A 13,137-nucleotide genomic window follows, 5' to 3' on the forward strand; every position below is an offset into this window, starting at 1 on the left:
AATGTGGGTGTAGGACGTTTTACTAGATCTTCATATTCTGCCATTGTCTGGGATATTCTAGAGCATATATCCACTACTGTGAATGTTTATTGGACAGTATTTTATTTGTGTTGTTAAATTATACTGACTGGGGTTTTTACTGGTGACTTCTATTTGATGAAGTGGCTGTGATTTCACAGAATGTTGAATGAGAGGATGTGTGGCTAGGATTTGGGGCTGTGGTCGAGGATGCGAAAGTGGTGTAGGTCACTACTACCCCGTGAGGTGCCCTCAAGATGCCTGCATCTGAAGAAGATCTCAGGGTAGCGCTTGTTCAAACCCCTAACCAAGGCCCCACTGTTGCTACTCACGAGGAGGGCCTCAGGCTCCAGTATTCATGGCCAATATCCACAATCCTCTCACTTGCTGCCTGTTACAGAAGGCCAAAAAACTTAAACCAGAGCTGGACATGGCTAAAGAACTCAGAAGTTAGGACATTTGAGAAATGAAATAACAGTTCAAAGTGAATGGCTTACATTTAATTTTTGGGTTACCTTTAGTGGCTTAAGTGATTGAAAAATGACACAATTGTTGGTGCAAATTTGACAAATAATAGATTGAGTATTGCAACTGTTTTAAAAAGTTCTAATGAGCAGTAGCATATTTGGCACTCAAGTTGGTTGTTACATAATTTGCACGTGATCTGTTGCAGTTGAACAGTTTGGGTGCAGAGTGAATGAGGGCTAAGTGTGAGCCCACATGGGAACTGAGTCAAAGGCAGGCCCGAGTATTAGATAGTCCACATGTAAGTTATACTGTTTAAGATGCAGAACAGCTTCACAGGATATACGTTGCACTTAATTTACTGCAGCACTGCCCATATCATAAAAAAAGAGTGTTGTGATCATCGTGGGCACTATTCAGAGTTTGGCAGATGCTGGGCATATGCCAAAAAGAAGAGGTTCTGTCCACCCGATTTAAAGTATATTGACAACCCTGCACCGCCACTGAAATCGATGACATCGCTGGGACATCAATATGCACAATGTTTTCACTTGCTGCTTGTTACAAAAGCCCATAAAGAGCTGAAACTCGAATCAGAAATGGTTAAAGGACTCAGAAGTTAGGAAACTTTGAGAAAAGCAATAGCATTTCACAGTGACTGACTGCGTTCAAGGTGTGTGTTACCTTTAGTGGCGTTTAAGAGAATGACACAACACCATTTATAGTTTAGATTTGACAATAAGTTCTGATGAGCAACAGCATATTCGGCACTCAAGTTGGTTATTTCATCATTGTTTTTTTTAAACATCTTTTTATTAAATGCAAAAGAACAAAAAACACGGAAAGAAAAAACAGAAAACAAGGCAATACATTACAGTTGTGTCATATCGGCACTGGGGGGGGGATACATAGACAAATCAGATGTCAGAAGTATGTGATAAAGGGGGGTAGGGGGGAGGAGACCAGGAAGAAACAAGATATCTAAGCGCCCGTGGAGGAAACATCAGGTTGGGAGGACAACAGGTCAGTATCCAATTCCGAAGGGGGGGGGAGTACAGATGCCACCACGGTATGCATTCCATTTATTCAAAATTTTCCCCCATTTGCGGGGCGTGCCACGGGAAACATACACTGTCTTTTCCCGAAACATGCACCAGTCCATGTTTTGTTGCCACACCAGAACTGTCGGTGGCCTCTGGGCACCCCACAACTGAGCAATGTCTCTCTTAGCAATCATATTACCCAAGGTCACCCATCGAAGCTGTGCCACGTCATAATCATTCGGCTCCCAGAAATTCAACAGACACCGCCGTGTATCAGGCATTGACTGCACCCCCGTGACCTCACTCATAACTTCATGCATGTGGGTCCAATAGCGCATCACCGCAGGGCATTCCCAAATAATATGGAGAAACGTACCCACCAGACCACAACCACGCCTCCACAGTCCATCCACAGAGAACCCCATTCGCACCAAACGGGGACCAGTCACGTAGACCCTATGGAGAATTTTGAGCTGGACAAACCGGAGGCACGCCGGGATAGCCACTTCCTTCGGGGAGGAGATCGCAGCCTGCCAATCCTCGTCGTCGAGTTCCAGACCGTCACTAGTCCATACCTCTCGAAGGTCACTCAATAGGTCGGTTCTGGCATTGATCAGCTTTTTGTATATGAGTGAGATCGTGCTGTCAGGGACGTGCCCGTCCAGCACCCGATCTTCGAGCGGGGACGCCTCCGGAATATCCGAGCCCAGGGGAAACACAGACGAAACCACGTGTCGGATCTGCACATAACGGAAGGATTCTCTATCATTCAAGTCATACTCAACTTTCAGCTCTTCAAACGTCTTGACTCTACCCTTGATCCACACATCATTCACCCTGCTGATACCGATGACATCCCACTTATCGAAACCCTTCGACTTCCAGAGGGAGCCAAGTTTTTCCGATGCATAGAGCGGGGTAGCCCGGGTCGGCCTATCAGCCCAGCCCAGGGCCGCTGTGGCGCGATGCCACACCTGCACCGCTGTCCTAGTGGGGCCCGTGAGAGACCCGCCCACAGATGTCGCATACAGAGCCCTGTTATAATCTCCACCAGGCAGCAGCCATCTATCCATCTCAAACGCCGGGTTCAATAAAGGACCATAAGTGCAGTGATTGATGGCCCCCAGCTGAGAGGCCCAATAGTAGCGGCGGATGTCCGGGAGCGCGATACCCCCGTCGTACCACGGGAGCGTCAGTTTCGCAAGAGCAAGATGAGAACGGCCCCCCCATACCAATTGTCTCTGTAGACTTTCAATCTCCCGGAAATAGCGGGCGGGCACAATATCAAGTGTATTTTGCAACGCATAAAGGAACCGAGGGACTGACATCATCTTAAATAACGCCGCCCGTCCCAGAGGAGAGAGAGGGAGCCTGCCCCACACAGTCACATCGGCACGGAGGCGCTGGAGAGGGGGCAACAAATTGCGTTCATAACGAAGCACAGGGTCCAAGGTGATAAAGATCCCCAAATACTTGAATCCCTCCCGCACCACCGTAATAGGACATCCACGTGCGGGAGAGGGGCCTCGCCGCATAGGACATAGATGCAAGACTTCGACCAGTTGATGACCAAACCGGAGTTTTTACGGAAAGAAGTCAGAACGTCAAAAAGGACGATCAACGATTTCTGAGGCGACGTAAGATACAGGAGTATATCGTCTGCATATAAGGATATTCGGTCTTCAAACTCCGGAGTCCATCTAATGCCCTTCAAGGACGGTTCCCATCTCAGCCATGCCGCCAAAGGCTCCAAAGCGAGGGCAATCAAGAGAGGGGATAAAGGACAGCCCTGGCGCGTTCCCCTACCAAGTGCAAAGGAGGCCGAAACACGACCGTTCACCACCACTTGGGCTAAGGGGTCGGTGTAAAGCAATTTCACCCAGGCGATGAAGGTGGGGCCAAAGCCAAATTTGGAGAGAACCGCCCATAAATACGGCCACTCCAGCGTATCGAACGCCATGGTGCCGTCCAAAGACGCCAAGATGGCCGGTTCGTGCAGAGTCGCCGCTCGCGCGAGGACTCCATGCAGGCGCCGGAGATTAAGTGCCGTGTTACGATGAGGTATGAAGCCGGATTGGTCCGGGTGAACCAGGTCGCCTATGACAGTGACCAAGCGGTTGGCAAGCACTTTGGCCAGAATCTTCGGTTCGGCGTTAATCAATGATATGGGCCTAAAGGAGGCGCAGCGGTCACGAGGCTTGCCATCCTTGTGGATCACCACTATGGAAGCCAGTCTTTGGTCGGGAGGGAGGGAGCCTGCCTCCAATGATTCCAAGAACATCGACCGCAGATACGGTGCTATCACATCCGGACGGAGCTTGTAAAGCTCTACAGGGAGCCCGTTAGGGCCCGAGGCCTTCCCCGAGCGAACCGAGCGGATGGCCGTAACAACCTCATCAACTGTAGGCGGAGCCTCTAGGAGATCCCTTTCAGGGTCGGACAAACGGGGCAGCGAGACATCTCGCAGGAGCAAGTGAGAGTCCTGTTCCGGTCTATCAGATACGGGGGAATACACTTCCCGGAAGTAGTCAGCGAAACACTCAACAATACCAGCAGGGTCGGTGATACTCACGTCATTCACATCTACAATCACAGGGACAATCCGACTCGCACGTTCCCTCTTATCCAGCCAAGCATGCAATTTCCCTGCCTTATCCCCCACATCATACAGTCGTCCCTGTTGCTCCCTGCTTATCTCCTTCGCCGCATCAGTCACCAGCGCTCTGTACTCAAGTTGTTTTAGACCCAAAAGGTGCAGCCTCTCCGGGGTGACCTCGGATTCCATCTCCCCTTCAAGAACAGTGATGTCATTTTCAACATGGACAATCTCCTCCCGCCTACATCTCTTGACATTGCCAATCAAGGAGAGGGCCTGGCCCCGAAGTACAGTTTTGTAAGCTTCCCACAACTTGACAGAGGAGGACACAGAACCCACATTTTCAGCAAAGTAGTGGTCAATCGTTTTAATCAGTTCCGCACGAACCTTGGGGTCGCGGAGGTACCAGGAGTGTATCGGGGCCACCCTACCCCCCGACCCCAAGTGAGCGTCCACCTCCAACCACAGCGGGGAATGATCTGAAATACCCCTAGCTAGATGTTTCACCTCCCTTATGGAGGAGGCCTGGGAGGAGGGCATCAGCACATAATCCAGTCTCGAAAGACTGCCATGGGCACCAGAATGGAAAGTATACTGCAATTGCCCAGGATGAAACAGGCGCCAGCAGTCAGTGAGACCTAAAGCCTCCAGGAAATCCCCCAACCAGGATTGTGACTTCGCAATGTCTCGGGGAGGGTAACGATCACACATCCCTGACACTACAGAGTTGAAATCCCCGCCCACTACAAGCAGACCCTCGGGGAATCCCAAAACCACTCTACCCAGATCCGCATAAGTAGTAGTCTGAAGACCCGGTGGCACGTAGACGGAAAGCAGGGCAACCACCCTTCCCTCCCAGCGCCCCACAATGGCGGCGTACCGTCCCCTGCCATCAAGGATGATGTCGTCAACAGCGAGAGGGAGGGAGTTCCGAACCAGAATGCCCACTCCCCTGGAGCCAGAAGTGAAACCTGAGTGTGCGACGAGACGATAGCCACGCCTATTCATCGCATGGCACGTATTGCCAAGCAAATGCGTCTCCTGAAGCAAGACCACATCAGGGGACAACCGTCGCAAGAGCTGCAACACCACACCCCGTTTGATCCTATCCCCCAACCCGTTCACATTCCAACACAGTACCTTAAGTCCCCTAACCCCCATCCCAGAGATCAACCCCATCCCCACCCCACACCGGGTGCGACACTGTACAACAGGAGATCATCAATAACATGCCTTGAAAAGAACAATAAAACGGAAACTGCAACCGCCCACCCCCCCAAACAACCCCGTACAGCATACCCCGCACCCCGCACCCCTGCGTAAGACTCAGAAGCCACCCCAACTTGCAGTGTGCCTGTCGCCCTAACATACAACTAGTCTACGAAAAGAACCCCAGAGGAGGAAGACTCACCCACCCCCCCCCCGCCCACACCCCAATAAGACAGCATGATAGCGAGCAATAGAGGCATAGCACCAAACCACAGCCGAAAGTCAGCACAAGGGACCGGGAGCTGGATCCGCCCCCTATTCCTGCTCCACCGGGCCTCCCTCCGCACCACCGGAGTGTCCAGAGTGTTCAGAACAATCCGGTCCCGAAGGCAGCGTGTCCAGCCAGTCACTTGCCGCCCCTGGATGATCAAAGAAAAATGTTCGTTCGTTATACACCACACGCAACCGGGCCGGGAAAAGCATAGCATATTTCATGTCTCTAGCCCTCAGTCTCTTCTTCACCCCCAGGAATCCAAGGCGCCGTTTCTGAACCTGCTGGGTAAAGTCCGGGTAGAAGCTGACTGCAGTGTTCTGATAAGCCGTTGGACCAGATAGTCGTGACGCTTGCAGGATCGCATCCCTGTCCCTAAAGTTAAAGATCCGAGCAATGATGGGACGCGGAGTGGCTCCCTGCTTAGGCGGACCACCCGGGATCCTATGTGCACGTTCAACAGCAAAAAACTTGCTGAGGCCCTTGGGTGCTAGATGGTTAAGGACCAGATCCTCCACCAGCAGGTCCACCGAGGGTGCTTCCAAAGTTTCCGGGACACCAACCAGACGGACGTTGTTGCGCCGTGCCCGGCCCTCAAAATCATCCAGGCGTCGAGTGAGATAGTCACGGGCGGCTCGCAAGTTACCGACCTCTGCCTGTAAATCGGAGATGTCAGCAACAAGACTAGATGTCTTTAGATCGAGGGACTTGACCTTTTCATTGGTTTTCGCTAGGTCAGCGCTGATCAAGGTAACATCGATAGCGACCGTATCCAACTTGTGGGCCAGGGCCTCATATTGTTGACCGAGCGTGGCCTTCATCCCGGAGATGGCGCCCATGACGTCCCTCAACGACAGGTCTTCATCCATCGGGGAGACGTCTCCCACCGTGGCCGGGGATTTGGTCGATCCACCCGGAGAGCCCTTGACGAGGGTGTATCTGTCCATGACATTTGATTGCACTGAGCCCCCTCGCGTCGCCGATCTGGTCTTGCGTTTCTCTCCCTCAGGCTTGGCGGCCATCTTAGTTTGTGCGCCCCGAAGGGTAGTCTGAGACCTAGTAAAAATGGCTAATGTCGATGCGCCCGCAACAATATAAAAATGAAGATGCAAACCAGTCACCAAGTGACAAATGGCAGGGGGCCAAGTCACCAGTCGGTAAATGGCGGTGAGGTTGAAAGCAGCAAGCCAGGGCGATCGAAACAAAGTCAAGGAGGCCTAAGCGGGAGAAACGAAACCGAAAGTAGACAACCGGGCGAAGGAGGCTCGCATGATCCGTTGTTGTTCAATTACAGTCCAGCTGGCAGAGCAACCGAACCCGTGGGCAGTACCATGGAGCAGGCCAAAAAAGTTCAAAAGTCCATATCTTCAGCTCCCGATGTCCAAATCAAAATCCGAAAATGGATAAACGATCAGCAGGGCCGTGCCATTAATAACCCGTCAACCAAATCAGGATAGGGTTCAGGATAGTCGGTGGAGGTGGCGAAGGTCCGGGAGCCCTAAGCTCACCCGACCATCTTGGGTGCGCGCTAAGCTCCTCCTCTATATTTCATCATTGTTAATGTTAATGTTAATTGGGATTTCTATAGCGCATTATCACCTACTGGTCTCTAAGCGCTTAGAGTGAGAGCCCAACCTTGGCACTTCTGAGAGTGTGCACCCCGACTTGGCCTAGATTGTGCCCCAGGCTTCGGTAAAAAGGTGGGTTTTTAATGTTTTCTAAATTGGAGGAGAGCAGGCTCTTTACGGAGCCCTGCAGGCAGCCCATTCCAGAATTGGGGCATCATAGTAGTTAAGGCTCTACCCCCTATGGAGGAGGTCGAGAAGCGGGGCAGGCCAGCAAGCCAGCATCAGTGGACCGGAGGGACCGTCCCGGAATATAATTTACCAGGCGTTCCTTAATATATGCTGGGGCCTGATCATGGACGGATTTGTGGGCTATGCATAGCCCCTTGAATCTGGTTCTCTGCTTAACCGGTAGCCAGTGTAGCTGCTGCAATAGGGGGGTGGTGTGGGCTCGCCTTGGGAGCCTGAAAACCAGTCTGGCTGCGTTGTTCATGACTACCTGGAGTTTAGTCAGCAGTTTTTCTGGGAGGCCCACATAGGGAGTTCCCGTGGTCTAGGCGAGAGATTATCCAAAGCTGATACTGCCATTCGGAGTGCCGTGAATGAGAGGAGGGGAGCCAGTTTCCGCAGCAATCTCAGCAGGCCCATGCATGTCCCCACCGCGGTCGAGACCTGGTGGGACATAGAGAGTTTGGCATCTATTTTTATACCCAAACTCTTTACAGCTGGGGCGGGCTCGGGAGTAGGACCAAGTTCTTGTAGCCAGAAGAGGTCACTCCAAGGATTAGCATTAGTGGTGATGGCCAGGACCTTGGTTTTATCGTGGTTGATTTTGAGGTAGTTGGCTGTCATCCAGTTGACTGTGAATTTTAGGACATTCTGCAACCGAGCATGTGCCGTAGGGGAGTTGTCAATCTGGATGAGGTTTTGAGTGTCGTCCGCGTAATTGAAGACCTGGCACTCCATACAAGACAGTGCGGTCATTTCCATGTGTGCTTCTTCACTTAAACACATTTGTGTGGAGTTATCCCTGTCTAATCCAGTGTGAAAGATAGATACATTAGATGGGATGAATTTTGACTTGGGTGTCTTAAGTCCCCAACAGAAATATACAATTATCTCGTGGAGGATGTGCTTGCAAGGCTCTTTTCTCCTTATTATCCCTCTTTACGATCCACTGGTATCTGATTTGGAAAAAAAGTTCTTAAACAAATGTAGTGTTGCATGCATTGGAACAATTCCCCAATAAAATGTTCCTTCTTGACAGGTAGTTTATTTTACAAAAATGTCCTTAACCACTCGCTGGTGGATTGGAGAGGATACAACAAGTCAGCATCTCAATCAATCCCTATCTTTTTTCATTAAACATAAACATTGGAGTAAATATAATGAGGGGGTTAGAAATTGAAGCATTAAAAGGTGTAAACCAAAAGTCACAAAATGAGTGACAAGAGAGAGTCTTCTCAAACTCCCCTCATGAAATCATCTAAACTCCCAAAAAGAGAAGGATAAAAAAATAGCTATGGCAGAGACCCTGCAATTATTCACTTTCTCCGTGCCTCTATCCTAAGTATGTAATCAAAAAAGGGGTTAGGGTTAAGAAATAGAAGGGGAAATCTTAAAAAATTGTAATAATGCCCTCGTCCAGTATGTAGTAACATGCTTCATCTTTGGGACGCTGACGGCATCCAGGTGCAGAACAACGCTCTGGGTGGAGCGCTAATTTTTTTGATAAAGAAAAAGAAGAAGAAAGGAAAATGTCCCTAGTAAGGGATCACTCATGCAGAGTGTGAGATAAAACTGTCTAACGAGGTACCATCTGAACTCCTTTATTTATTGGCCCCACATGGCAGGATTAAAATCAACAAGGTGTATATGTTTAAAGCCAATTGTGGTTGCCCTTCTGGGTTACTGGCCTTGCTCAGGGTATTCCCTTGTGATAATTCTAATATTTATAGTCACAGTGTAACACATTTTTTCGGGGTGGTTAATTAAATCATTCTTGTTCACCGTGGGCACACTCGCCTGTATCATCAGAGTTTCATATTTTATTCTCCAAACCTGGGACCTTTGTGGGAACACTGCCCTATAGTCACACATTTATCAAGGGTCGATGTCTCTGAGAAGTGCCACTCCACGTCCTCTGACGATGGTGTACCTTGGTATCTACTTCACTATTGTTAGGTGTTCCTGTTTGTCATCCCTAGTGCTGTTGTCAATATACTATTCCTACTACCAGTCAATACTGTTGTGCTTCAGCTGGGTGGAAGTTTTGTGTGTAGCTGGATCGATAGATCAATAAATAGATTGGTTGATTGGTCAATTGATAGACAGACAGACAGGAGCAATAAAATGGGGGGATGTGAGCTTCAGATTTCTCGACAATCACACTGGCATATCTTGTTAAAACACAACATATGAGAAGCAGGACATAGGGGGTTGAAGGGGCAGTGGAAACAGATAGGACGGAACATTGTTAGGGAGATTTAAAACAGCATTTTTCAAACTAATTAAAATATTTTAAGTCCTTCAAAACAGAGACGAGAGAGAGTTTGCATTTTGTCGGGATGGGCATGTTAAAATCACAGGTGAAATAGGACAGACGCTTCACCATACTCGATTGAAAGAACTTATACTCAACTATTTAGAACAAAATACATTGTTTAGGGGGGTGTACAACCCCAAACACCCTCGAAGGTATGCCCCTGTAGGTAGATGGGTGGGTAGACAGATATAGAGACATATAGAGAGACAGATGGAGAGACAGATGAAGAGACAGATGGAGAAACAGGTGGAGAGATAGATAGATAGATAGATAGATAGATAGATAGATAGATAGATAGATAGATGGATGGATGGATGGATGGATGGATGGATGGATGGATGGATGGATGGATGGATGGATGGATGGATGGATGGATGGATGGATGGATGAATGGATGGATGGATGGATGGATGGATGGATGGATGGATGGATGGATGGATAGATGGATAGATAGTACACATGGGCAATAACTGTTGACAGTTTTTGAAGAATCATCATGAAACTTTAGAAAAAACAAAAGATTCATCTGATTTGGGTGTGGTGTGCTACGTTTTGCCAGGAGAGGGGGGGAAATAAATTGTAGGAGGCAGAAAGTTGTGTTTCTCCTTTTAACTCCTATCAGAATGTTTTCTGTACACTTGAGAAAAAAAGCGTAGGTAGCACATGAAAAAAAATCCCCACTTTTATCTTAGACTTCCCTTTACAGGATATGCACGAAACTTTGAATACCAAAACTAAATATTCTAATTGACTGACATATTTCATGTGGATTAATGAAAGAAAGCATGCCACAGTTTTTAGAAGATACACATTTTTTTGACTACCTCTCACTTATTAATTTGTTTAAATTGTTTTCATAACTTTCATTCATGTATCAGTCTCTTGGTGCTGCTGGTCCCATGGTAACTGCACTATAATAACCCAAGCAACAGGTGCTCCATACCATGTGAAGGATCTTCATGAAATTAAAAACACAAAGAATAAGCTAAACATGTTGAGTATTTTCCTATTTTCTTGCAAATTCATCAACTCTCTAGTGTATACAAATAAAACACATTTTCAATAGTCAAGGAATCTCTCAATTTTATATTTTCGATCACAGTCTGGCACATTTTTCAAAACCTAATATTTTAAAAAACTGCTGAACATATTTAAACCAAAACAAGCAAAGCAAAGGCACTCCTCTTAGCAATGTTCTACTTTAATGCGAGTTTGGTGTAATTCCACTGAGAAGCTGTTGCTTTTGTAGAGAGCAAAAAATCTCTTAGGGAGCAACACTGGGAAATGCAATTACCCCCCTTTAGTTTTTTCCCCTGGACATATCAGGTGACAGTGGTAGCAAAAGGGACTCAGTCTGAGTACTCAAAGGTGTTTATCTGAATTGTGCAGAAAGTAGTGTTATAAACCTATTTGCTGGAGATGGGAACGAGGCAATTCTAGTAATGGAGGGAAAATGGACAATAAATAATGTCCATTATGCACTGGCTGTTGACAGTAAGGCATAGACTAATATTGGTAAGAAACGTGGGCCCTGTGAAAGTAATGTCACTTTGGAAAACACTAGGAAGAGCAAAAGGCATTGTGGTTGAGTGTGAAGAAATGGAAGAGAATACTGACAGTTTCGTGTTTGGAACGGAGATTGTGAAATACCCATGTTTGATGTTAATTTACAAAATATGATAATCAGATATGTGACAAATTTTGTCCCTTCAATTTCTGTTTTAATAATTAGTCGGATGTTACGGTGTAGGAAATTGATGTCAAACCTAGTATGTAGCATTATAACTGTACACTTTTTTTAGTATATTTAGGGGCACAGTTAAGTTGATGTAGGTATGCTAAAGGGAAGATCTAGGTTTCCAAAGTAGGCAATAATATTCCGTTAGAGACAACAGTTAACCTTGAACATGAAACTGATCAATTTGCCTACCCACAAGTAAAGTAGATAGGATGGCACATTAGCAGCCTGAAACGGACGGTCAAACACCTCATGCGCAGTGACAGGACAAGGGAAGTGCACTAGCACTCCCCCACCACAGTGTCATCCCTCTGGACCACAAGACCTGTCAGTGTCCAGGGGTGGGTCCATGGGGATTATTTAAAATGATAATAAAACAGGTTACAAACACCTTTTATTATTGTTTTATTTGCAGGTGGTGGCAGGGGGTGGCGCTCCTACCCCCTAATGGAGAGGCCGCTACTGCACATTATGCAACCAAAATAAATTGAAAATGAAGTTAGATTAAAACGAGTAGCAATTCCTGTTTGGCATTACCCATGAAAGATGCCTCTGTCTGTGAGAGATGTGGTTAGTTCTGTTCTGGAGAGGATGTGCGGGCGGACCATATTAAAACCTATAAAATCCTCTTTATGGTTACCTCTGGTAATCACTGCCCTTAAAATCGGGGCCAAGATGAGAATCTAAATTGCATTAAGGTCCCTTAATAGCCCATTCATTAATTTTCAGCTCCTTTCAGGTTAATATTTTAATTCCTCGTTTAAATATACACTTCGTACTTTTCTTTTTTTTAACCTTATCCTCTATGTTGCTTTTCCTCACACTCTTCTATTGATTTGTTTTTTGTTTGTTCCCAGTTCATTGGGAAGGGAAGTTGCCACTTGTGTTACTAGCGACTGAGCTCCAGTTTTGTGTCTGTTTCAGGCAGCATCTGCTGGATTCACTTGACAACCTCAGCCTTGGACAATGCTCAAGCTCCTCTATTCCAGACTGTTGTCCATTTTGAGTCTGAGAGCTCTTTGTAGTGACATATTTCACTGTTTAATTTAGAGTAGTAACCCTTAACTCCTGCCCATTAAAACTTGTATATTTCCTGTTTCACTAATGGAGTAGGAAACAGAGTGCCTGTTTGTCACATTCTGTAAGACCTACTGTTAATTTAGTATTTTTATGTCATGTGGCTTCCTTTCAAATGTGACTGTTTATTAGTCATTTGTTCTAACCATCTTGTGGTCAAACTTTGTTTCTGATGAGAATACTTGCATCTAACATTAATTCCCTTTCAGCCATAAACTCAAACACTGTCTCTCTTTTAGGTTGGCTGATGCTAGCTTTAATTTATTCCTAGACCTCAATCACATTGTCTGCTACTTTCAACTCTTGGGTTACTGTCAGTTAGGTAAAGTTATACCTTTAAAAAATGCACTTCTCTACTCTGCTTAATGAAGTTGTGAATATTTGGGGTGAGCTTTATGGTTTCATTAGTCTCACAAGTCTAAACTGACCTACATTGACATTAAAAACTATCAGAAAAGTATTAGATTTGCATGCCTTGATTTTATTCCTCCTGCATCCTAAGATTTCAAACCCTTCTATGAAGAATTTGAAACTTGGTACAGTGTTTTCTTAACCTGCTACCTGCAGTACTCCCACTCTTGATACTTGGTTTCCTTGTGAGTCTTTAGAA

The 13,137-nt window shown here is 46.8% G+C and overlaps 1 protein-coding gene across 1 annotated transcript in view; it reads left to right on the forward strand.

The window, feature by feature from the left end:
- The window catches only part of CNTNAP2 (contactin associated protein 2), a 2,169,461-nt gene that overhangs the window by 737 nt on the left and 2,155,587 nt on the right, over positions 1-13,137 (forward strand). The gene's annotated exons all lie outside the window — the stretch shown is intronic.

The sequence above is a fragment of the Lissotriton helveticus genome, chromosome 10 (genome assembly GCF_964261635.1).
Source record: "Lissotriton helveticus chromosome 10, aLisHel1.1, whole genome shotgun sequence".
Taxonomy (NCBI): Eukaryota; Metazoa; Chordata; class Amphibia; order Caudata; family Salamandridae; genus Lissotriton; species Lissotriton helveticus.